A 25,000-nucleotide genomic window follows, 5' to 3' on the forward strand; every position below is an offset into this window, starting at 1 on the left:
GGGCAAAATGAGAGTAATTTTAATCAATCGATATTTGAAGGACGAGATTTCTGGCCAAACTTTTAGATACGTGATTTTTTAGAGTACTTGCAATGTCGTGGTAGCGCTACGGAGAAGATGGAAAAGAAACATAACTGAAATAGAAGAATATCAATGAAAATTTATCTAAATATCATTTACAAGTCTATGTGCGGCTATGTGGTCTAGTGGTATGACACTCGCTTTCGGATCGGAAGGTCCTGGGTTCGAGCCTCGCGCTCGGCGCATAGTTGAGTCCTTGGAAAAGACTCTTTACTCACATTCTCTCACCACACTCAGGTGTAAAATGAGTACCTGGCCGTTAACAGCGTTGTCTTTGTCCGAAAAATTGTAATATCGCCTAACAGGCGTCATGACCCGCCCTTCATGTTAAATGTTGCTGTTGACCAGGGACCCCTTGTAAAGCGCTTTGAGCACGCTTATTGGATCAATATCTCTATAAAGCTCAAGTTAAGTCGCGCGGTTAGCAAAGGTACAGACAGTCTTCTTTAAACATGTACATTGGTAATATTATGAATACAAAGATCTGAACAAGGGTGTATGAAAGGTGCCAGACAAAGCAGGAAAGAAAAATACAAGAAAAAAACCATCCTAAAAAATCAGTCTACCTCGACTAGGAATCAAACCTCAGACCTTCTGATATTAATACTTGTGTTACTTAATCTACACCTGAGCCGACTAAGTTTATGGTTGTAAAGAACCCTACCCAAAGACACAACGCCGGAGTCGGATTTCATATTGAGCTTTTATATAGAGCAATATACACGAAACTTGCTCAAAGCGCTTTACAAGGGTTCACTGTAAGACCGACATGTATATATATATACAGTTCTGACATACTTATGGGCCTAGTTTAATATTGTTGTAATACCTCGTGGGAACTGGGTTATCTGATGTGCTAATAGCTTCACTTCGATCGGGTTTGACGTGATGCATAAAATTATACATTAAGCTTAGCTTATCAAATGATCTGAGCTTAAATAATTGCCTCTATTGAGGAGCATTATTTTATTTTAACTCTCTCTTTACCAGCTATTTTTAGAATATTCCCCGAAAATTCACACCCACCCAGCAGAAAAATAGACTTTTCTTACTCAAATAAAAAAGTAACAACTGAGCTCTACAGCACAGTGTCTAGTATTTATAGCTGTAATCAAAGCATTTCTTTAAATGTTGTGGTATACAAAAATCAGAATGAGAAAATTGTCGGTTACATCGTAACGAATGTGACGATTTTCCTATGGGTGGTAAGGAGACGGTTAATTGTAAACTTTAAACAACTGTTATTTTTTTTTAATGATTCTGATTCTTGTGCCATTATGAACATTTTTTCATTCAATTTATTTTGACATAAAACAAAATTGACGAGTTAGGTTATCTGAAAATTGAAGAACAAAACAAACAAAAAAAAATAATTTATTAAAAGTAAGTAAGTAAGTAAGTAAGCAAGTAAGTAAGTAATTGAGAAAGTAAGTAAGTAAGTAAGTATGTAAGTAAGTAAGTAAGTAAGTAAGTAAGTAAGTAAGTAAGTGAGTAAGTAAGTAAGTAAGTAAGTAAGTATGTAAGTAAGTAAGAAAGTAAGTAAGTAAGTAAGTAAGTAAGTAAGTAACTAAGAAAGTAAGTAAGTAAGTAAGTAGGTGGATAGTACCTCTCTTGTTTTTAGAATCAGAGCGAATATCCATCATTCTTTAGTTCAAGTGCGTCTGTTTTCATCACTATCTCTCTTCCATTTCCCTGTTATTTTGACGTGTTAACACAGGCCAGTGTAGACCTTGTACTATCGCTAGTACACACTGTGTGAACGGCCTACCAGACAGCGATAGCAATGATACGTACTTCAGGTTAGTCAATCCTGAAGTGCCTTTTTTTTAATGGCTATAAAACCTCAATTTTATTTTTTTAAAAAAATAAATAAATAAACTTTAGATTTTATATAGAGCAATATCCACTAAAAGTGCTCAAAGCTCTTTAAAAGCCCGATCCGAAAGCGAGTGTCATACCACAAGACCACATAGCCGCATATATCGGTGCCATACTCGTGTTTAAATATTTGGCTATTGATCGATTTAAATTATTTGGCTAGAAATATTCCTTCAAATATTGATTGATTAAAATTATTTGGCTAGAATTCTTCCTTCAACTATCGATCGATTAAAATTATTTGGCTAGAAATCTTCCTTCAACTATCGATCGATTAAGATTATTTGGCTAGAAATCTTCCTTCAACTATCGATTGATTAAAATTATTTGGCTAGAAATCTTCCTTCAACTATCGATTGATTAAAATTATTTGGCTAGAAATCTTCATTCAACTATAGATTGATTAAAATTATTTGGCTAGAAATCTTCATTCAACTATAGATTGATTAAAATTATTTGGCTAGAAATCTTCATTCAACTATAGATCGATTAAAATGAACCCCAGCTTGTTAAAAAGTCAAAAGTCAAAAGAAAAACAACAATTAAGTGTAGACTATGTTGGGTAAAACTAAAATTCTGGCCAAAATAAGAAATATGATTTTTTTTTTCAGTGTATATGAAATAAACCTTTTCTGGCCAAAATATATAAGCTGTTTTTTTAATCAGAGGACACAAAGTACACGTTTTCTAGCTAAAATATTAGATGAAGGGAGCATTGTTGTACCAGCAACACCACTCTAGGCTAACATAACATACTTAACCCTCTCCTCACCAACTATAGGAAAATCGTCACATTCGTTATGATAAAACCAACATTTTTCTAATTCAAATTTCTTTTGTACATCATAAACATTAAAGAAAACGAACAGTGCGTTGTGAAGCATGTTTTGGTAAAGAAATTATGTATCACAAGAATTTTACTGCTATTGTGTTTGAGTGATAAAAAAAATCTATTTTTGTGTTATAGTTGGGTGTGAAGTTTTGGGGAAAATCCTGAAAATGGCTGGTAAGGAGAGAGTTAACCCATGTTTTATAACGATTTCCAGAATTTACACTCGTTGACCACTCAAAACACCAGCTAGTTCAAGCTCAGTTATTTAGATTAATTCTCAAGACGTTGCTCTCAGATCTCAGAAAAAAAGAACGATTGAACATACCAGTCAAACCGACGTGCACTTATTTGCAGGTCTGATAACCCAATTCCTTATGGGCTCATTGTTATAATGGATATCTCAAAACATGACGCAAAATATTGTACATTACAACACTGATAAACTAGGCCCATAAGCGGGTTCGGATGTTAGACCTGCATATATGTACACGTCGTCGAGTCAAACCAAAAGTCAGAGGTGCCTGACTGAGCCATTAAAGTGGAGAAGAAAAAAAATACAGGGAGTGAATGACCACCCCGACCCCCCCCCCCCCCACCCACCCTCGTTTCAGCTTTATTTCAACCGTTTTGATCAGCTGTGCAGCAACCTTCAGTTTTCGATTCACATTAAAATTTCACCCCATTATTTCATCTCTCTCTCTCTCTCTCTCTCTCTCTCTCTCTCTCTCTCTCTCTCTCTCTCTCTCTCTCTCTCTCTCTCTCTCTTTCTCTCTTACTCTCTCTCTCTATATATACACACACACACACACACACACACACACACATCGCTCCCTCTTTGGATCTACCCTCCCTCCTTCACACACCTTTTATTTCCTCGTTCCAAATTGACTTCATCACGAAAAAATAAAATAATATATTATTTCCTTTCCTTCCTTTTTTTCTCTTCCTCGCCATCATATTGTGCGCATAACCTGAGAAAGACCAAATGCCTAAACTTAGTGTTGTTCACTTTTATAATATGAGTCAAATTCACCCCCCTTTATTCTTCTCTCCTTCATACCAGTCACTTTGATTTTTCCAAGGCGTGAGTTGTCAGATTGTAACTTTGCAGCCAGTATGTATATTATTATTTGGCCGTAAAGTAAGAGATGCGCTTTGGGCTCAAAATAATATGGCAGTGTCAAAGCGTGGCCTTCGTAAAGTTATGGCCTGATACTGACCAAAAAATGACGTCAAAATGCCAGTCTTTTGCCACAAAAGAAAACAAATCGTGAGTTGTATTCAATAGTTCAACCAATGAAATAACTTGTTTCCTTGAGCTCTACTAACGGCAACTCACTAGGCGGTGCAAAAACCAAATAATGACGTCAAACTGCCAATCCTTTTGGATTTCAGTATCAGGCTATAACATAACGATGGCTACGGTCAAAGTGACTCAATTGGATTCAGTAGTCTGATGTCACGCCGCCCGGCAACGGCGGCCATCTTGGTTCTAAACAAAAAAAAAACAAAAAACATTACTTTTTATTCTTCAAGCTGGCTAGAACTATTCATATGTCTTGTGATCAGAATGTGTAAAAGTCAAAACATGATCAGATTTATAATGTTTTTTTCCCTCTCGATACGCTTTTATGCTCGCCGGAGAAATATTTCATAAGGGCGTCCGCCATTGTTCCGATAGTTTAGAGCCAGTGTTACTAAGTTACCATGCGTCATTACGAGGGAAGTGACGTTACGACTGTTGAAGCGTATTAAGAATACGCTTTTGCTTTCGGCTCAAGAATATGACAGTGCCAATGACTCAATGTGAGTCTGTTACCGATAATACCGGGGCACTTTGTCCCATGACCACAGAAACAAAAGTCATTAATCTTTAGTTGAATCAATATTTTTGTTATTGTGATGCTGAAAGGAATGACATTTCAATAAATAAGTTCACTACGCTGTCATAGATGGAACGATATTGACGTCACTTAGCTAGCTATTTGTTAGCCATTTTTATGAATAGTTCTCGCTAAATTGTATTAATCAGACTACAAACATTATTTATGGTTACACACTGTTTCGTATGTTGATACGTTATATCCGGCTGGCGGATGTTGTGAGTTTTCTAATTAAACGCATAGCATCGATATTATCATTATTGTGATGCTGAAAGTGATGACATTTCAATAAATATGTCACGTTACGTTTTTTTTTTACGTTTGATGTATCATTAATGTCTCTATGAAAAAGAAATGTTCAAAAGAAATTGAAAATATTCCTTTCATATCTAATAATCACAATACAGATATTTCAAAGAGAGAGAGAGAGAGAGAGAGAGAGAGAGAGAGAGAGAGAGAGAGAGAGAGAGAGAGAGAGAGAGAGAGAGAGAGAGAAAATCCCAACGACAGATTAATTATGACAAACATCTTTACACCAGGCCGGAAACTGTAACCAGCGATGAGAAAAGTACATATTCACACTCTCGTCAAGTGTGTGGCTATGTGGTCTAGTGGTATGCATGACACTCGCTTTCGGACCGGAAGGTCCTCGGTTCGAGCCTCGCTCGGGACATAGTTGAGGCCTTGGAAAAGGCTCTTTACTCTCTTTCTCTCTCTCTCTCTCTCTCTCTCTCTCTCTCTCTCTCTCTTTCTCTCTCTCTCTATCTATCTATCTATCTATCTCTCTCTCTCTCTCTCTCTCGCCGTACTCGGGTGTAAAATGAGTACCTGACCGTTAACAGCGTTGTCTCTTTCCGAAAAAAAATGTAATATCGCTGAACAGGCGTCATGTCCCGTCCTACATGATAAGTATTGCTGTTGGCCAGGGACCCCTTGTAAAGCGCTTTGAGCACGTTTAGTGGATATTGCACTATATAAATGCTCTATATAAATGCTCCATTAAGTATGTGAATACTTTTTTTTTATAAAGTACACAACATTGAGGCTAATGTTTTGGGATAAATTATGCCGACCATCCTTTGCATGACTTTCTTTTGACAACTACGAGATATAGTTGACCTTTCCATGACCTCTTAATGTCTTCAATCTCTACTTGTCTTCAGATTTTAGAATCACAATCGAATTAAACATAAGAGAAATCAAAACGCAATGACAAAACCATTTATGTCAAATACATTATTACTGGAAAGAAAAATGTAGCTACCAATGGAACAAGTACGTATAGTCTGATGTCACGTCCGTCCAGCAACCAGCAGCTTGGTTCTAAACAAAGAAAATCGGTACATTTTTTTATATTTCATGCTGGCTAGAACCTTTTCATATGTCATGTGATCAGGATGTATAGAAGTCAAAACATAATCGGATTTATAATGTTGGTTTTTTTTTTCTCCTCTGGATACACTTTTATGCTCGTCGGAGAAGTATTTCATAAGGGCGTCCTCCGCCATTGTTCCGATAGTATAGAACCAGTTACTCAGTTACTATGCGTCATTACGAGGGAAGTGACGTCACGACTGTTGACACCTATCCCAGACAAGTGAAATGAATGACAAATTATTTATGTCAACTGGGAAGGAAACTGTATTCACCCAGGTGATGAAAGGGAAATCGTTGTTATTGACAGGACAAATTAATTGTGTTATGACAAAACAAGTATTTATCATTTTGGCCAAAAAAACGCCTTTAATTTATATATCGATTGATCAAAGTACTCGTATCTCACTAAAATTTTTACAAAGCTAAAACCCTCGAAGCTTCTTTAGCATGGATATATGTGAAATATTAGCTCACAATGGTATTGTGCCCATGTGGTTTATCTATCTAGATGATAGAAATTTGCTTTAGTGTTAAAAAGAATGAAGACTTCTGTAGTGATTTTACGTTTTAAAGGAGAGAATAGATAATATACTATTGTATTAAAGTGACAGAATCTATGTGATCGTGGAGTACGGTCTTCGCCTTACAACCGGAATGTCCAGGGTTCGAGTTCCTCGTTGAGCAGCGCATCGTTGAGTCCTTGGAAAATGCCCTTTACCCATGTTCTCTCACTGTACTCAAATGTAAAATGAGTACCCAACCGGTAACAGCGTTGTCTCTGTCGGGGGGTAAATGTAATATCGCCTTTTTAAAAAAAAACACGAAAAACATTTTTTATCAGAAAAACGTCAGAAATGCAGGACTATCAACGGCAATGCACTCACGATGCTTGCACGTGCAATATGTCTGTCAATTTTATGGTCATTCCAAATGTTTATCTTTCCAGGTAAGCTTTGTAGCAGGTTCCTTTTAATTGCCTTTTTGTGTCCTGTTACAGACCAACCGTTAGTGTGTGAGAATGAATGAATGAATGTGTATACAAATACCTATTTATTATCTAGATAATCTGATCTGTCTCGGGCTGGTTCTCGGTAAGACACATTGGACGATAAATCTTATATAACTCTGGAGATCAATGGTAGATAAAAGTGATACTGATAGTATATTTTCTCTCTTTCTTTATTTCTTTCTTTCTTTTTTTCTTTTTTTTTCTTTCTTTTCCTCTTTTAGTTATCCCATCCATCCTTCCATCCATCCATTCATCCATCCATCCATTCAATGCAGTCTTTTGCTCTCGCATAATTTTCATGACAACATAAATGTGACCCATTGTCTGAAAAGCGCCCTGAGCACCAATAGCATACATTATTGTTTAAATATTATTATGATTTACAAAAGAAATCATAATGAGAAAAAATGTTGGCTGCATCGTAAAGAATGTAACGATTTTCCTATGGGTGGTAAGGACGGAGTTGAGAATTACCCTTACTTTAACTAAGGATGGTAAGTTACTCGTATAGATAGTATGCGCTTGGCTAAGAAGCTCATAACATTGCCATCCGGCTGTATCTCATCTCATGTAGTTCCATATCTGAAGCAGACGTCGGAGGTCATCTTCCGCCAAGCTGATCTATCTCTTGCCAATTCTATTAAAGCAGCGCCACCTTTCTCAGCTTCATCTGTCCAAGTTCTTATCCCTTTCAAATACGTTATTCTTTGTCTTCCTCTTATTCTTTTTCCATTCATCTTTCCAGTCAAGGCGAGTATTTCCAAACCAGGGTGGCGGATAATGTGTCCTAAAAATTCCATTTGGCGTTTGATGATTTTTGTTATCAGTGATCTTTTTCTGTTTGCCATTTCTAAAATTTCTTCATTTCTTTTCCTTTCCATCCATGACACCCTCATCATTCTTCTGTAAAACCACATTTCCACTGCCTCCAGTCTTTTAACCATGGTCTTGTTTATGGTCCAGCTCTCACAACCATATAGCAGCACAGACAGTACATAGCAATCCAGGACTTTGATTTTTGTTTTCATGCTAATATTCCTGTTTTTCATAATTGTATGCAGCTGGTTGAATGCATTCTTCGCCATACCTATTCTTTTCTTTATTTCACAATCTGATTTTCCATTGGATGTTACGTAGAAGCCTAAATATTTGAAACATTCAACTTGTTGTATTGTTTGTCCTCTGCTTGTTATTACACAGGCTGGTGGGTTATTATTTTTAGATACCGTCATACATTCTGTTTTAGATATATTCAGTTCCAGTCCCATATTTTCACTACTCCTGACTACAACATCCAGTAATTCTTGTAGTTCATGTTCAGATTCTGCCAGTAGAACCGTATCATCTGCATACCTCAGATTTGTTACATTCTTTCCTCCAATACACACCCCCTTCTTATGTTCGATATCTCTTAATATCATTTCACTATAGAGGTTGAATAAATCTGGAGACAAAACACACCCCTGCCTAACTCCTCTTCTAATAGGTGTAAAACTGCTTAGTTCGTTGTCAACACGCATTGCTGCTTCTTGTTCCCAGTACAAATTCCGTAATATTCTTAAATCTTTACCATCAATGTCCAAGGATGATAGAATTTTGAATAGTTTTTCGTGTTGTACTTTATCAAAGGCTTTTGAATAGTCGATGAAACACATATACAGATCTTTATTTACTTCAATACATCTTTCCATCAGCATTGATAATGTGAATATTCCATTTCTGGTACCCTTGTCCTCAACAAAACCAAATTGCATCTCCCCAATTTCAGGTCGTATTTTATTTCTTATTCTTAGTAAAATTATCTTCAAAAGAATTTTTGTGAGGTGGCTCATTAGGCTAATAGTTCTGTGTTGTTCACAATCAACTGCCCCTGGCTTTTTTGGTAGTGCTATAAAAATGGATCGTTTCATATCAGTTGGCATTTTTCCTGTGTCATACACTTGATTTAGAAGGTTTGTGATGAATTCAATCCCCCATTCAATCCGGCTGTATAAAGGACCAAAACACAAAACTGTGTGTATCTATGAACGTTTATAGTCAGCTTAATACAGTTCAGTGAGCATTACTCATAAACGCGGATGGCAAAAAACAAAAACAAAGACCTGAGTGACGTCATCTTCGAACTATCAATATCAATCTGTAAAAAAATAGTTTTATCATTTTTAGATTTCTCAGTTATTCTGAGTTTGATGCCAACAATTTAAATGTCATTATTCTATAGATAGTTTGAAGATGACGTCACTCAGGCCTTTGTTATTGTTTTTGCCATCCGCGTTTATGAGTAATTCTCACTAAACTGGATTAACCAGACTATAAACGTTCATGGTTACACAGAGTTTTTGTGTTGGTCCGTTATACTTCCGGATGGCAATGTTGTGAACTCCTTGGCCAAGCGCATTCTATCTATATATTTCACAGGATATTCTGCTTTAAGTCTGTATTTATAGAGAGAACGAAGTTGACGTCACTCGAGTCTTTGTAATTTTTTTTTTTTTTTTTTTTTTTTTTTTTTTTTTGCCATCAGCGTTTATGAGTAATTCTCACTAAATTGTATTAACCAAACTTTAACCGTTTAGGAGTATACATAGTTTTGTGTGTTGGTCCTTCATACTTCCGGATGGCAATGTTGTGAGCTTTTTATCCAAGCGCATACTATCTCTAGCCATGGCCAGCTACATTGTAGATAGAATTGAGAATCGACGATCTGATAATTTAAAGTGAGCATTAAATTGAGCTTTTATATAAGTATATATATATATATATATATATATATATATATATATATATATATATATAGAGAGAGAGAGAGAGAGAGAGAGAGAGAGAGAGAGAGAGAGAGAGAGAGAGCAAAATCCACTAAAGGTGCTCAAAGCGCTTTACCTGGGGTCCCTGGCCAACAACAACACTTAATGTGTAGGACGGGACATGACGCATGTGAGGCGATAATATTACCTTTTTTTTTTGGACAGAGACAACGCTGTTAACGCTGTTAACAGCCAGGTACTCATTTTACACATGAGTACGGTGCGAGAATGTGAGTAAAGAGCCTTTCTTTTTCAAGGACTCAACTATTCGCCGAGCGAGGATCCAGCCTAGGACCTTTCATTTCGAAAGCGAGTGTGATACCACCAGACCACATAGCCGATTTGATAATATGAGGAGTATTTGGGAGGTTTAAAATAATATTATTGTGATAATACTTTGATATCATATCGTATTTTTACCCCACCAAATCGCTTACGCCCTTCCAATTATTTAGCCAATTTAGAGGAACAAACTAACCTTAACTTGATCCATGCAGATATCATGAAAAATCATTTCTCACCCAGTTTTTTTTTTCTATCTTTGTAAAGAGTTTAAACATATCCCAAATATAGAAAGTTTTATGAGAGTAATTGGCTTCAACAGTCATGACGTCACTTCCTCGTAATGACGCAGGGTAACGTAGTAATATGGCTATAAACTATCGGAACAATGGCGGACGCTCTTATGAAATATTTCTCCGACGAGCATAAAAGTGCATCCAGAGGAGAAATACATTATAAATCTGATCATGTTTTGATTTTTATACATTCAGATCACACGACATGTGAAAAAGTTCTCGCCAGCATGAATAATAAAAAGTACCAACTTTCTTTGTTTAGAACCACGCTGCTCGCTATTGCTGGGCGACGTGACATCAGACTATTGAATTCAATTATAATAATTTTTTACCTTTTTCTATTTGTTACCCAGGCTCAGAACAGTGGACTATTCCAGGCACATTTGAACTGATAAGAGTGGTGAGTATGTCTTTTCTTTTTTTTTTACTCTCTCTCTCTCTCTCTCTCTCTCTCTCTCTCTCTCTCTCTCTCTCTCTCTCTCTCTCTCTCTCTCTCTTTCTTTCTTATTTTATATTTTTTCGAAAAACGGCCGTATTATTTCATTCTTAATTTACATACACATATATCGAAATTAATTTTCTCGAAGCCTTTTAGCCAAGCGCATACTATCTATAGATAGAACGAAGATGACGTCACTCAGGTCCTTGTTATTGTTTTTTTTTGCCATCCGCGTTTATGAATAATTCTCACTAAACTGTATTAACCTGATTATAAACATTCAAGGTGACACACAATTTTGTGTGTTGGTCCGTTATACTTCCGGAAGGCAATGTTGTGAGGTTCTTAGCCAAGCGCATACTATCTATAAGCAAATACATTTCCCTGGCATATGTCTCAGGGTCGGATCTCGTAATATTTCAGGTACAAAATTTTACCAATAAATAATAATAAATAATAATAATAATAATAATAATAATAATAATAATAATAATATTATAATAATAATAATAATAATAATAATTAATAATAATAATAATAATAATAATAATAATAATAATATAATAATAATAATAATAATAATAATATAATAATAATATATAATAATAATATATAAATAATAATAATAATAATAATAATAATAATAATAATAATAATAATAATAATAATATAATAATAATAATATATAATAATAATAATAATAATATAATAATAATATAATAATAATAATAATAATAATAATAATAATAATAATAATAATAATAATAATAATAATAATAATAATAATAATAATAATAATAGTAATAATAATAATAACAATAATAATAATAATAACAATAAATAATAATAATAATAATAATAATAATAATAATAATAATAATAATAATAATAATAATAATAATAGTAATAATAATAATAACAATAATAATAATAATAATAATAACAATAAATAATAATAATAATAATAATAATAATAATAATAATAATAATAATAATAATATAATAATAATAATAATAATAATAATATCTCACCTATACTGTATAAAAGGGAACGTTTATTCCTCATTCCACGGTCTGGGAATAAAGGAACAACAAGAAGTGTGCAGCATTTAAAGCATGTTGATGTTGTATTATTCATCGTAAAATTGGATTCCTTCGTATGATGTCACGTCGCCCAGCAACGGCGGCCATTGTGGTTCTAAAAAAAGAAAATCGGTACTTTTTATTCTTCATGCTGGCTAGAATGATTAGAATTATAATGGTTTTTGTTTCCTCTTGATACGCTTTTATGCTCGTCGGAGAAGTATTTCATAAGGGCGTCCGCCATTGTTCCGATAGTTACTAAGTTACCATGCGTCATTACGAGGGAAGTGACGTTACGACTGTTGAAGCGTATTGTGAAATGTTTTCTATACGAGTTCGAATATTGTGTTTCCTATCGTCTTTTGGGAGGCTACCGGGAAGATGGCGAAGGAAGGAAAGAAAACAGGCCATTTATATTTTTTTTGTGGTTATGTAACCTTGGAGTATGGCATTCTGTTTCGAACCGGAAGATCCATGGTTCGAGTTCCAGTCTGAGCAGTGTATCATGCGTTGAGTCCTTGGAAAAAAGTTCTTTACTCATGTTGTCTCACCGTACTCAAATTATGTATATGTGACCCCTCATTCCAAAACGGTATTAAGTCGAGATGATAAAGATGTTGAAACTGGAATTTGTAGCCAGAAATATCATGCTTAAGTTGAATTTATACGCTTTATAGAAGGAGAAGGAATATCATATTTTACTGTGCTAAATACCAACATTTCATATTTTTGACCAGTTTAATTATAATTTGACTTTTCAGCATCTGGTCCATCCCGATATAATACCGTTTTGAGACGAGGGGTCACAAATAAAATGAGTACTTGGCCGCTAACAGCGTTGTCTCTAATTGTAATATCGCCTAAGAGGCGTCATGTCTCGTTCTACATGTTAAGTGTTGATGTTGGCTAGGGAGCCCTTTGAGCACGTTTAGTGGATATTGCGCTATATAAAAGCTCAATTTAAAGGTCAATTTAGAGACAGATAACAGCGTTGTCTCTGTCGGGGGATAATGTAAAATCTCCTTAAAAAAAAAAACAACCCTTTTTTATCAGAATGCGTCAGAAATGCTCGCCTATCATCGCCAAAAGATAGTTCGAAGATGACGTCACTCGGATCTTTGTTATTGTTTTTTTTTTTTTTTTTGCCATCCGCGTTTATGAGTAATGCTCACTGAACTGTATTAACCCGACTATAAACGTTCATGGATACACACAGTTTTGTGTGTTGGTCCGTTATACTTCCGGATGGCAATGTTATAAGCTTCTTAGTCAAGCGCATACTATCTATTATTTATAGATGGCAGACGCTCGTAGCGTCGCCATCGTTAAGTTATAGATAGTATGCAGATGACGTCACTCAGGCCTTTGTTATTGTTTTTGCCATCCGCGTTTGTGAGTTGTTCTCACTAAACTGTCTTAACCAGACTATAAACGTTCATGGTTACACAGAGTTTGTGTGTTGGTCCGTTATACTTCCGGATGGCAATGTTGTGAACTCCTTGGACAAGCGCATTCTATCCTGACACTGAAACCCAAAAAGACTGGCCGTTTGACGTCATTATTTGGTTTTTGCACCGCCTAGTGAGTTGTCGTTAGTAGTGCTCATGGAAACAAGTGATCCCATTGGTTGAACTATTGAATACAACTCACGATTTGTTTTCTTTTGTGGGCAAAGACTGGCATTTTGACGTCATTTTTTGGTCAGTGTCAGGCTATGTAATCGATAGCTACGCTCGTAGAGGCCCTATTGTTCTACAAGGAGCGAAGAGGATTAAGTGCGGCTATGCGGTCTTGTGGTGTAACACTGGCTTTCGGATCAGAAGGTACAGGGTTCGAGCCTGGAATCGGCGCAGAGTTGTGTCCTTGGGAATGGATCTTTACTCACATTCTCTCAACATACTGAGGCGTAAAATGGGTACCTGAATGTTATCAGCGTTGTCTATGTCGGAAAGATTGTAATATCGCCTAACAGGCGTCATGTCTCGTCACACATGTTTCGCGTTGATGTTGGTCAGGGACCCCTTTTTTTTAACGCGCTTTGAGCACGATTAGTGGATATTGCCCTATGTAAAAACTCAAAGTTGTTTTTTTTTTTTAAAAAAAGCTCATGTTTTTGGGTTTTTTTGGTTTTATTTTGTTGTATGTTTTTTTTTTTGTTTGATTGTTTTTTTGTTTGTTTTTTTTTTTTTTTTGCTGTTTTATAATTTCTAATTACAATTTGTTTTACTTGTTTGGTTCTACTTTTTGGGCACCAAGAAATAAACTCCATTTAATTATTTTCAGAGGTTTTAAAAAAATATCAGGCTTATATGTTTTATCGAGGAGAATTGTTACAGTAATTAACATGCAAAACAACAACATTGACATTTTATATTTATGATCAGTTTGCATTAATTTGACTTTTTAGCATCTGGGTCATTACGAACAGTAAATAATAATAATAATAATAATAATAATAATAATAATAATAATAATAATAATAATGATGATGATAATAATAATAATAATAATAATAATAATAACAATAATAATATAATAATAATAATAATAATAATAATAATAATAATATAATAATATAATAATAATAATAATAATAATAATAATAATAATAATAATATAATAATAATAATAATAATAATAATAATAATAATAGTAATAATATAATAATAATAATATAATAATAATAATAATAATAATAATAATAATAATAATAATAATAATAATAATAATAATAATAATAATAATAATAATATACTTTATTCATCAAAAAAATGGAAATTCGTTTACAGACGTGGCATGCATAAAAATGTATAAACACAAAGTTGAGAATCTATGGCGACAATGTATACAAATATAATACATGCAAATGCAGAAAAATGTAAAAAATATAGCGACACTTTATATATTAATTTGATAAATTGAGATAGACCATAGCCTCTAGTCCGAACTTGTTCAAGGTTACACAACGTTTTGTGAGTTGGTCCTTTATATTTCCGGATGGCCAACAACAACAACGAAATGATCAATTTGGCATTAATTTGACTTTTTAGCATCTGATGGGTCATTAGGAAACAATAAACGTTCAAGGTTACACGTAGTTTTGTGTGTGGGTTGGTCCTTTATTTTTCCGGATGGCAACGTTGTGAGGTTTTCAGCCAAGCGCACACTGTCTATAAATTATTTTTAAAAAAAAGAAGATATTCATCACTTCTAGGCAGTTTTGTTAACATACAGACCTTTTGACTGTCTAGCATATAGGTTTATATAAACTTACAAAGTCTGGTGCAGTTGATCATCGGAGTAATCTAATAGGTTATGTATTTATACTCTCTCTCTCTCTCTCTCTCTCTCTCTCTCTCTCTCTCTCTCTCTCTCTCTCTCCCTCTCCCTCTCTCCACCTGTCAAGATTCTAATCTTGCACAGGTGTCTATCGCATTGTTTTTACATCTATAAACCATTTTGCACCACATTGCTACCACGCCCCGGCGAGCTCACACCACAACACAATGACGAAATGCATTTATTATAATTTTTGAACCAGTGACGTACAAATTCACAGCCAGCACGGCTAATGTAAGAGAATAGTTTGTTTGTTTGTTTGTTGCTTTAGGTCTCTTCCAACACAATTGAGGTTATATGAGAGACCGCTGAAACAAAAAAACAAGCAATCTAACAAAAATAGTGCAAATGTAAATCAAAATCATAACCTAAAATATAAATAACCAAGAACAAACAGGCAGAAGATTTACAGAAAAAAAAATATCCCCTGTCAAAAATACAATCACAAACCAAAGAAGCAGGATAGGCTAGTAAAGAGAAGAAGAAATGACATCACTATCGGATCGTACACCCATGCGAACATCATAGGTATATGATTCAAGGGTGATGCTCCCATCCAACCACCCGCAGAGAATAGTTTGGATAAAAAGAGAATAGTTTGGATAAAAAGAACATTGAATGTTTGTAGAGCGCTTAGTCTGATGTCTTATAGCGCTATATGAGTTATGTTATTATTATTATTATTATTATTATTATTATATTATTATTATTATTATTATTATTATTATTATTATTATTATTATTATTATTATTTTATTATTATTATTATTATTTATTATTTTATTATTATTATTATTATTATTATTATTATATTATTATATATTATTATTATTATTATTATTATATATTTATTATTATATTATTATTATTATTATTATTATTATTATTATTATTATTATTATTACTACTACTACTATCATCATCATCATCACCATCATCATTATTATTATTATAGTATTATTATTATTATTTTTATTATTATTATTATTATTATTATTATTATTATTATTATTATTATTATTATTATTATTATTATTATTATTATTATTATTATTATTATTATTATTATTATTATTATTATTATTATTATTATTATTATTATTATTATTATTATATTATTATATCATTATTATATATTATTTATTATTATTATTATTATTATTATTATTATTATTATTATTATTATTATTATTATTATTATTATATATAATTACTACATATCATCATCATCATCATCATCACCATCATTCATCATATTATTATTATTATTATTATTATTATATTATTATTATATATATTAGTATTACTATCATCATCATCATCACCATCATTATTATTATTATTATTATTATTATTATTATTATTATTATTATTATTATTATTATTATTATTATTATTATTATTATCCACAAAGCATGTTCAAAGCGCAACAGCAGCAACACTTAACTTGAAGGACGAGACATAACAACTGTGAGGCGATATTACAATATAATTTCGACAGAGATAACGGTGTTAACGGGCTGGTACTAATTTTACACCCGAGTACAATGAGATATATTAAGTAAATAGCATTTTCCAAGGACTCATTGTCAACTATCCACAAAGCAAAGAGCATTCAGATGCTGATGAGCATCGTCAAGTGTCGCGATGCAATTGCATTCAATAGTCTGATGTCACGCCGCCCGGTAACGGCGGCCATCTTGGTTCTAAACAAAGAAAATCATTACTTTTTATTTTTCATGCTGGCTAGAACTTTTCATTCCCTTTTCATATGCCTTGTGGTCAGAATGTGTCAAAGTCAAAACATGATCAAATTTATGGGGTTTTTTCCCCTTTGGATACGCTTTTATACTCGCCGGAGAAATATTTCATACGGGCGCCCGCCATTGTTCCGATAGTTTAGAGCCAGTGTTACTAAGTTACCATGCGTCAATAGGAAGGAAGTGACGTTACGACTGTTGAAGAGTATTTCCTTATCACAGTGTGTGATGTTTTTGTTTATTCATCTTAACAACGCCAATACCACATTATCTCACTCGTCTGTAGTTAGTGTTTCATTCATCCTGTTTTGTTCATAAAGGTGGAAACTCGAAACGTCCATTTTTATCTGTTTTCGCATATTTACATTGAAGCTTACATTCAATTTCACATTGTTATTTATTTATTTCTTCGAGCTTCGAGCGGCAACATTTACAATTTAATTTAATACTGAAAACATGAAATAAATAATAAAGTGAAGTTGAATGTAGGCTTCAATTTAATTACAAAAACAGATCAAATGAATGTTTCGGGTTTCCCCTTTATCAACAAAACAGAATGATTGAAACACCGCAGATGAATGAGATGATGAAAACATGAAAAAACACGTTTTTGTCAGCACCAGTTATTATTATGCACAGTTGATAACGTTTTTTTTGCTGACATGATATATTATCATCCAGTTCAACAGAGATGCACGTGATAGGGCAGGTAACTCCCCTACCATTATCTACCCTCTGTCATCACGATGGAGGCTTTGTCTCAAATTATCGCTTGGATCATCGGCAACCCGTCGTATTACTATTATTATTTTTCAAAAAAATGGGCGTGCATGCATATCGTTACAATCGGGAATGAGATTGCGGAATAGTAGCGTATCTTGATTGGACGTCATCCATAGTCTGTGACGTCAACGGCGGAAAAGTTATTAGAGAGAGAACATCATGTTGGTTCGTGCGCATGCGTCTCATGCGATTCATAATGATTAAAATGATGATAGTACTACTACTACTACTACTACTACTACTACTACTACTACTACTACTACTACTACTACTACTACTACTACTACTAACTAACTACTACTATTACTACTACTATTACTATACTAATACTACTACTATACTACTACTACTACTACTACTACTACTACTACTACTACTACTACTACTACACTACTACTACACTATACTACTACTACTACTACTATACTACTACTACTACTACTAACTACTACTACTACTACTACTACTACTACTACTACTACTACTACTACTATACTACTACTACTACTACTACTACTACTACTACTCTACTACTACTACTACTACTACTACTACTACTACTCTACTACTCTACTACTACACTACTACTACTACTACTACTACTACTACTACTACTACTACTACTACACTACTACTACTACTACTACTACTACTACTACTATACTACTACTACTACTCTACTACTACTACTACTACTACTACATACTACTACTACTACTACTACTACTACTACTACTACTACTACTACTACTACTACTACTACTACTACTACTACTACTACTACTACTACTACTACTACTACTACTACTACTACTACTACTACTACTACTACTTACTACTACTACTACTACTACTACTACTACTACTACTATACTACTATACTACTACACTACTACTACTACTACTACTACTACTACTACTACTACTATCTACTATACTACTACTACTACTACTACTACTACTACTACTACTATCTACTACTACTACTACTACTACTACTAACTACTACTACTACTACTACTACTACTACTACTACTACTACTACTACTACTACTACTACTACTACTACTACTACTACTACTACTACTACTACTACTACTACTACTACTACTACTACTACTACTACTACTACTAACTACTATACTACTACTACTACTACTACTACTACTACTACTACTATACTACTACTACTACTACTACTACTATACTAACTACTACTACTACTACTACTATACTACTACTACTACTACTAATACTACTACTACTACTACTACTACTACTACTACTACTAATACTACTATACTACTACTACTACTACTACTAATACTACTACTACTACCACCAGCACTATTAATTATTGATGAAATAATTGCGCAGAGAAATATTTACATTTGTGCTCAACATTTGAAATGATATTACAAGGAAGGAGAGACTTTTCAGCAGATTTACTTTGGACCCACCACTATGACCCGGAAACTTAATGGGAGCGATCAATATTCATGTTTTCGCCCATCCCAGTCATCAATCACATGATTTGTTGCTGTCCAACGATTGGATGCTGTGCTTAACAAATGTAAACACGCTGTTTTGTTTATGAAAATTGTTCACATACTCATGTGTCAAGCTGAACAAAATGACCAATCGTGATTCTATATATTTCAAATGCTGTGAATACTTTTCACTATATGGGTCATTTTGAGCACATTTTGCAATTTGACCAATGACCTCGAGCACATGGAAATGTAATATAGATCATGCCCATTGGATTCAATATTCTGGTGTCACGTCGCCTAGCAACGGTGGCCATCGTGGTTCTAAACAAATAAAATCAGCACTTTTTATTCTTCATGCCGGCTAGAACTTTTCATATGTCGTGTGATCAGAATGTGTAAAAGTCAAAACATGATCACATTTATAATGTTTTATTTTTCTCCTCTGGATACGCATTTATGCTCGTCGGAGAAATATTTCATAAGGGCATCCGCCATTGTTCCGATAGTTTAGAGCCAGTTACTAAGTTACTATGCGTCATTAGGAAGGAAGTGACGTTACGACTGTTGAAGAGTATTTATTGCAGTCAATGTGGTACAGGCATAATCTTCTCCAAACCCAAGGAACTTCAAAGTCATTGTCTTTACCAGAAAGGTCTTGTTTACCATCAGATGGTCCTGACGTTTCCCCTTCATCAACAAAACAAGATGGATGTGACACAACAGGTGAATGGGAGCAACGAATCGTTAGGAATAAAAAGACACGAAAGACGAACCTGAGATCCTTTCATTCGTTCTTAGTATTTCATTTATCATGCTTTATTGACAAAAGGAAAACCCGAAACGTCCACACCGCACCATCTGTTTTTGTAAGATAACTTGAAACTTCTATTCTATCATGCTATGTCAATGTATCCCACACAACAAGACTGATAGATCACTGGTATTTGTGCGGCTATGTGGTTTTAAGGTAAAACACTCGCTTTTTGGATCGGAAAGTCCTGTGATCGAGCCTCGCTCGGCGCATAGTTGAGTCATTGGATAAAAGCTCTCTACTCACAATATCTCACCGTACTCAGGTGTAAAATGAGTATCTGTCCGTCAACAGCGTTGTCTCTGTCGAAAAGATATAGTAATATCGCCTAACAGGCGTCACGACTCGTTCTATATGTTACGTGTTGCTGTTGATCAGGGACCCTTTGTAAAGCGTTTTGAGCACATTTCGTGGATATTGATGCGTTGTATAAAAGCTCAAGTTTTTTATTTGAATTGACCAAAGTGAATATACAAGATGGCCGACTTCTTGATATGTCTAGAAGCGATAAAAATGATTTTATAGCTCATTTCATGAGTTGTGCATTCTTAATTGAAAAAAAAATTGAGCTTTTTTTATATAGCGCAATATTCACTAAACGTGGTCGAAGCGCTTCGCAAGGGGTCACTGGCCAACAGCAACGCTTAATATGAAACCTGTTAGGCGATATTACATTCTTTTTCGGACACAGACAACGCTGTTAATGGCCAGGTACTCATTTTACCCCTGAGTACGGTGAGGGAATGTGAATAAAGAGCCTTTTCCAAGGGCTCAACTATGCGCTGAGCGAAGAGAAGAAGAAGAAGAAGAAGAAGAGGAAGAAGAAGAAGAAGAAGAAGAAGAAGAAGAAGAAGAAGAAGAAGAAGAAGAAGAAGAAGAAGAAGAAGACCCTTCCAATCTGAAAGCGAGTGTAATACCACTAGACCACATAGCTGCGCGTTTAAGAAATATTCCATTTTTTTCTCAACAAGAATCATGAAACCCAGTCTTTCTTTCATATTTTATAAGTGGGTTGTACGTTTTCTTGTCTTGATCTGTCCAGGTACTTGAGTAAAAGAAGAAATATTATGCATAGATGATCATGATAAACGAGATAATTATCTCCCCTATAATAAATCTTTATTTTCATTATCCTGTGTAATAATAGCATTGTCTCGTAGATTTAGCTAATCCGTCTATAAATTTAAGAGTTGGGTGTAAAAAATGTGTGCTGATTTGGCAAAAGCCGTCGGAGCTAGTTTTGAGATTCGAGCGATTAAAGGTGAAAAATCGTTATCTACATGATTCTTCTTTTGTGTTTTTTCCCCTTCGTCCTATTTATTATCCATCCAACTGGATTCTCACGAAACGATTTGATAAATTGAAAACTTATAAATAATTTTATTTAGGGTGTTGTTGTTGTCTTTTGTTGTTTTGTTTTGCTTTGTTTTCTTTTGTTTTGTTTTGTTTGTTTGATTGTTTTTTTTTTCTTTTGAGCTCTACGATATAAAATTTATGTATATCTTGTAATTAAAAGGGATTTTGTCCGTTTTTACATTTGTGACCCTCCTCCCTTCAAATGGGAGTAACTTCAGCCATAATTAAGATAATTATAAAATTTTGCATTTTATCACAAATTTGATGGCTCTATTTGTAAATATAATAATATTTGATTCGAATGTTTACGACATCCGACAGGTTTTGCCAGATCACCTCACAAATAGATTACATGGAAATCTTTTATTATTATTTTGTTTCTCTTTTTCACTTTTTGTCTGACAAATCGACCTCAAAAAGTCATACATTCTTATCAAAATTTTACAGATAAGAGATCCAGGTTAACAGTAATATAACATGCAAAAACTCATAATAATATTATTGTATGCGAGGTAGAAAATTATTTATCTCACGGTACGTGTCGAATAAAATTGTTGGGTAAAATGATAAAATAAAGTAACTTAAGTCATAACAATAATATCAGGCATTCTTCTCCTTTTCCTCATTCTGCTCCTCTCTTCCTTTGCCATCCTCTTCCTCCTCCTCCTCCTCCTCCTCCTCCTCTTCTTCTTCTTTCTTCTTCTTCTCTTCTTCTTCTTCTCTTCTTCTTCTTCTCCTCCTCCTAAGAGCCGAAATAATAGATTTTAAAGATTCCCTTGTGGTGACCGTAGTGAGGGTGTTAATTTAGAAGTACTATCATACTCATCAACAGCATCACTATCTATTAATGATAACCTACGCGACAGCTGCCATTATTCCAATGTTCGTCTCCCTTGTACCTTACGAACCTCCCAGTGTCGAACTCATCAGATAATCAGTAGTTGTTATCAATAAACATTATAAACTCCTTTAGCGCTATCAGATCTAAGGAGTCGAGCAAGAGATTCGTTACACTTTCCGTAGCATGAAATTCACAGCAACAATAATTTGATCGCCACAAATTGTAATAGGCATCTTGTCTATCTAAAGAGAGAGATAGAGAGAGAGAGAGAGAGAGAGAGAGAGAGAGAGACAGAGAGAGAGAGAGACAGAGAGAGAGAGACAGAGAGAGACAGAAAGAGAGACAGAGAGAGAGACAGAGAGAGACAGAGAGAGAGAGACAGAGAGAGACAGAGAGAGAGACATAGAGAGACAGAGAGAGACAGAGAGAGACAGAGAGAGAGACAGAGAGAGAGACAGAGAGAGAGACAGAGAGAGACAGAGAGACAGAGAGAAAGAGACAGAGAGAGACAGAGAGAGAGACAGAGAGAGAGACAGAGAGAGGGAGAGAGAGAGGGGGGGGGCTTTGAAATTGGTGTTACGCCTTTAGTTAAAATATTCACATCTTCCAACCGGATATATCGTTCCAACACACGATTCTTTGTGTCACCGTATAGTCTGGTTGATATAATTTAGTGAGAACTAATCATTAAAAAGGTTATCTAAAATCAATAACAAAGACCTGAGTGACGTCAATTTTGTTGCTTCTATAGATCAATATCCTCTAAATTTACTCAAAGCGATTTACAGTGTGCCCAAGTCAACACCAACATGGACTTTACAAGACAAAACATTGTATCTTTTGACGACAGAGACATCGATGCACTTGGCCAGGAACGCATTTTAAAACTTGAGCAATAATGTAGTGCAATATCCATCAAATGTGCTCAAAGGGCTTTACAATGAGTCTCTGGCCAACAACAACATTTAATATATAAGACGAGACATGACGCCTGTCAGGCGAATTATTTCTTTTTGGACAGAGACAACGGTGTTAGCGGTCAGGTATTAATTTAAAACTTCATCAAAGTGAGATAATGTGGGTAAAGAGCCTTTTCTAAGGACTCAACTATGCGCCGCTCAGAGAAAAACTCGAACCCCGAACCATCCTGAAGATAGATAGCCCTCTCTACGCTAGTCTATCACAAATATAGTACTTTCCACCAGATATAAGAGACCCAGCTACACAATCACTACTGGTAGATATGGAGTAGAAAGGAAGAGGGGGAGGGGGGGGGGGGAGGGCAGGTCAGAAAAAAATCTCGAGTACTCCAGATATCGATCTCGGTGTCCATTTTCGTGTGAAGCGAGTGATCTACCGACTGAGCTAACGGGATACCCGATTGAAAGGGTGGGTTTATAATACGGTTCAATAGTCTGATGTCACGTCCGCCCGGCAAGCAGCAGCTTGGTTCTAAACAAAGAAAATCTGTACTTTTTATTCTTCATGCTGGCTAGAATTTTATTAAATTTGATCAGAATGTATAAAAGTCAAAACATGATCAGATTTATAATGTGTATGTCCTCTGAATACACTTTTATGCTCGTCGGAGAAGTATTTCATAAGGGCGTCCGCAATTGATTCGATAGTTTAGAACCAGTTGATAAGTTACTATGTGTCATTACGAGGGAAGTGACGCCACAACTGTTGAACCCTATTGAAACCATTAGCATCAGACATCGTCAGTCCGTCCGTCGCCTTCGTTAACTGAACCCCCCAGGACTTACAGTTTGACGTTATTTTTTAAGTTTGTGAAGCGCCTAATGAGTTGTCGTTAGTAGAGCTCAAGGAAACAAGTGATCCGATTCGTTGAATTATTGAACACAATTCAAGATTTGTTTTCTTTGGCGGCTAAAGACTTGTCTTTTTACGTCGTTTCTTGGTCAGTGTCAGGCTCTTACTTCACGATGGCTGAGGTCCGTCCCACTGAAGTAGACACACGAAAAAGTCCCGAGCAGATGGTATCTCTAATGAGAGGAAGTCAGGAAATGTATAGAATGTGTCTAGGTTGAAAGTTAAAAGTACGTGAAGGATATCTCAACAATAGTTCCAACTTGTTTCTAGTTGGCCATCTTTTTGTCTACTAAAATTAAAAATGAAAACAGGAGGGAGATGGATGGATAGCAAAGACATAGATTGAGAAATGAAAGGAGTGAAAGGATTAGAGGAGGAGGGGGGGGCGGGTGTGAAGAATATGATGAAGAAAATGATAAAGAAGATGAAGAAAAAGTAGTGGTGGTGGTGGTGGTGGTGGTGGTGGTAGTAGTAGTAGTAGTAGTAGTAGTAGTAGTAGTAGTAGTAGTAGTAGTAGTAGTAGTTGTTGTTGTAGTAGTAGTAGTAGTAGTAGTAGTAGTAGTAGTAGTAGTAGTAGTAGTAGTAGTAATAGTAGTATTAGGAAGTGGAGAAGAAGGGGGAGGAGGAAGAGAAGAAGACGAAGACGACGACGACGACGACGACGAAGAAGAAGAAGAGAGAAGAAGAAGAAGAAGAAGAAGAAGAAGAAGAAGAAGAAGAAGAAGAAGAAGAAGAAGAAGAAGTGGATGGCAAAAAATAAAAACAAAGACCCGTGTGACGTCCACTGCATTCTATCTATACTATTGGTGCTATGCTTTCA

General features: G+C 34.8%; 1 protein-coding gene and 1 long non-coding RNA gene across 3 annotated transcripts in view; one reads left to right on the forward strand and one right to left on the reverse strand.

Annotated features, from left to right (window-relative positions):
• Positions 1-1,767, reverse strand: part of LOC144957782 (uncharacterized) — a 56,096-nt gene extending 54,329 nt beyond the window's left edge. Inside the window, exon 1 of the long non-coding RNA XR_013642206.1 lies at positions 1,688-1,767. This is a non-coding gene — a long non-coding RNA (uncharacterized LOC144957782). The remainder of the gene's footprint in view (positions 1-1,687) is intronic.
• LOC144957779 (acid-sensing ion channel 1-like) overlaps positions 1-25,000 on the forward strand; it is a 306,131-nt gene that overhangs the window by 36,469 nt on the left and 244,662 nt on the right. For both annotated transcript variants that reach the window (XM_078889195.1, XM_078889197.1), the window contains exon 2: positions 10,796-10,842. The gene's annotated coding sequence lies outside the window, so the exon portion shown is untranslated. The remainder of the gene's footprint in view (positions 1-10,795; positions 10,843-25,000) is intronic.

The sequence above is a fragment of the Berghia stephanieae genome, chromosome 12 (assembly GCF_034508935.2).
Source record: "Berghia stephanieae isolate SIO BIC M18660-M18661 chromosome 12, UCSD_Bste_1.3, whole genome shotgun sequence".
Classification (NCBI taxonomy): Eukaryota; Metazoa; Mollusca; class Gastropoda; order Nudibranchia; family Aeolidiidae; genus Berghia; species Berghia stephanieae.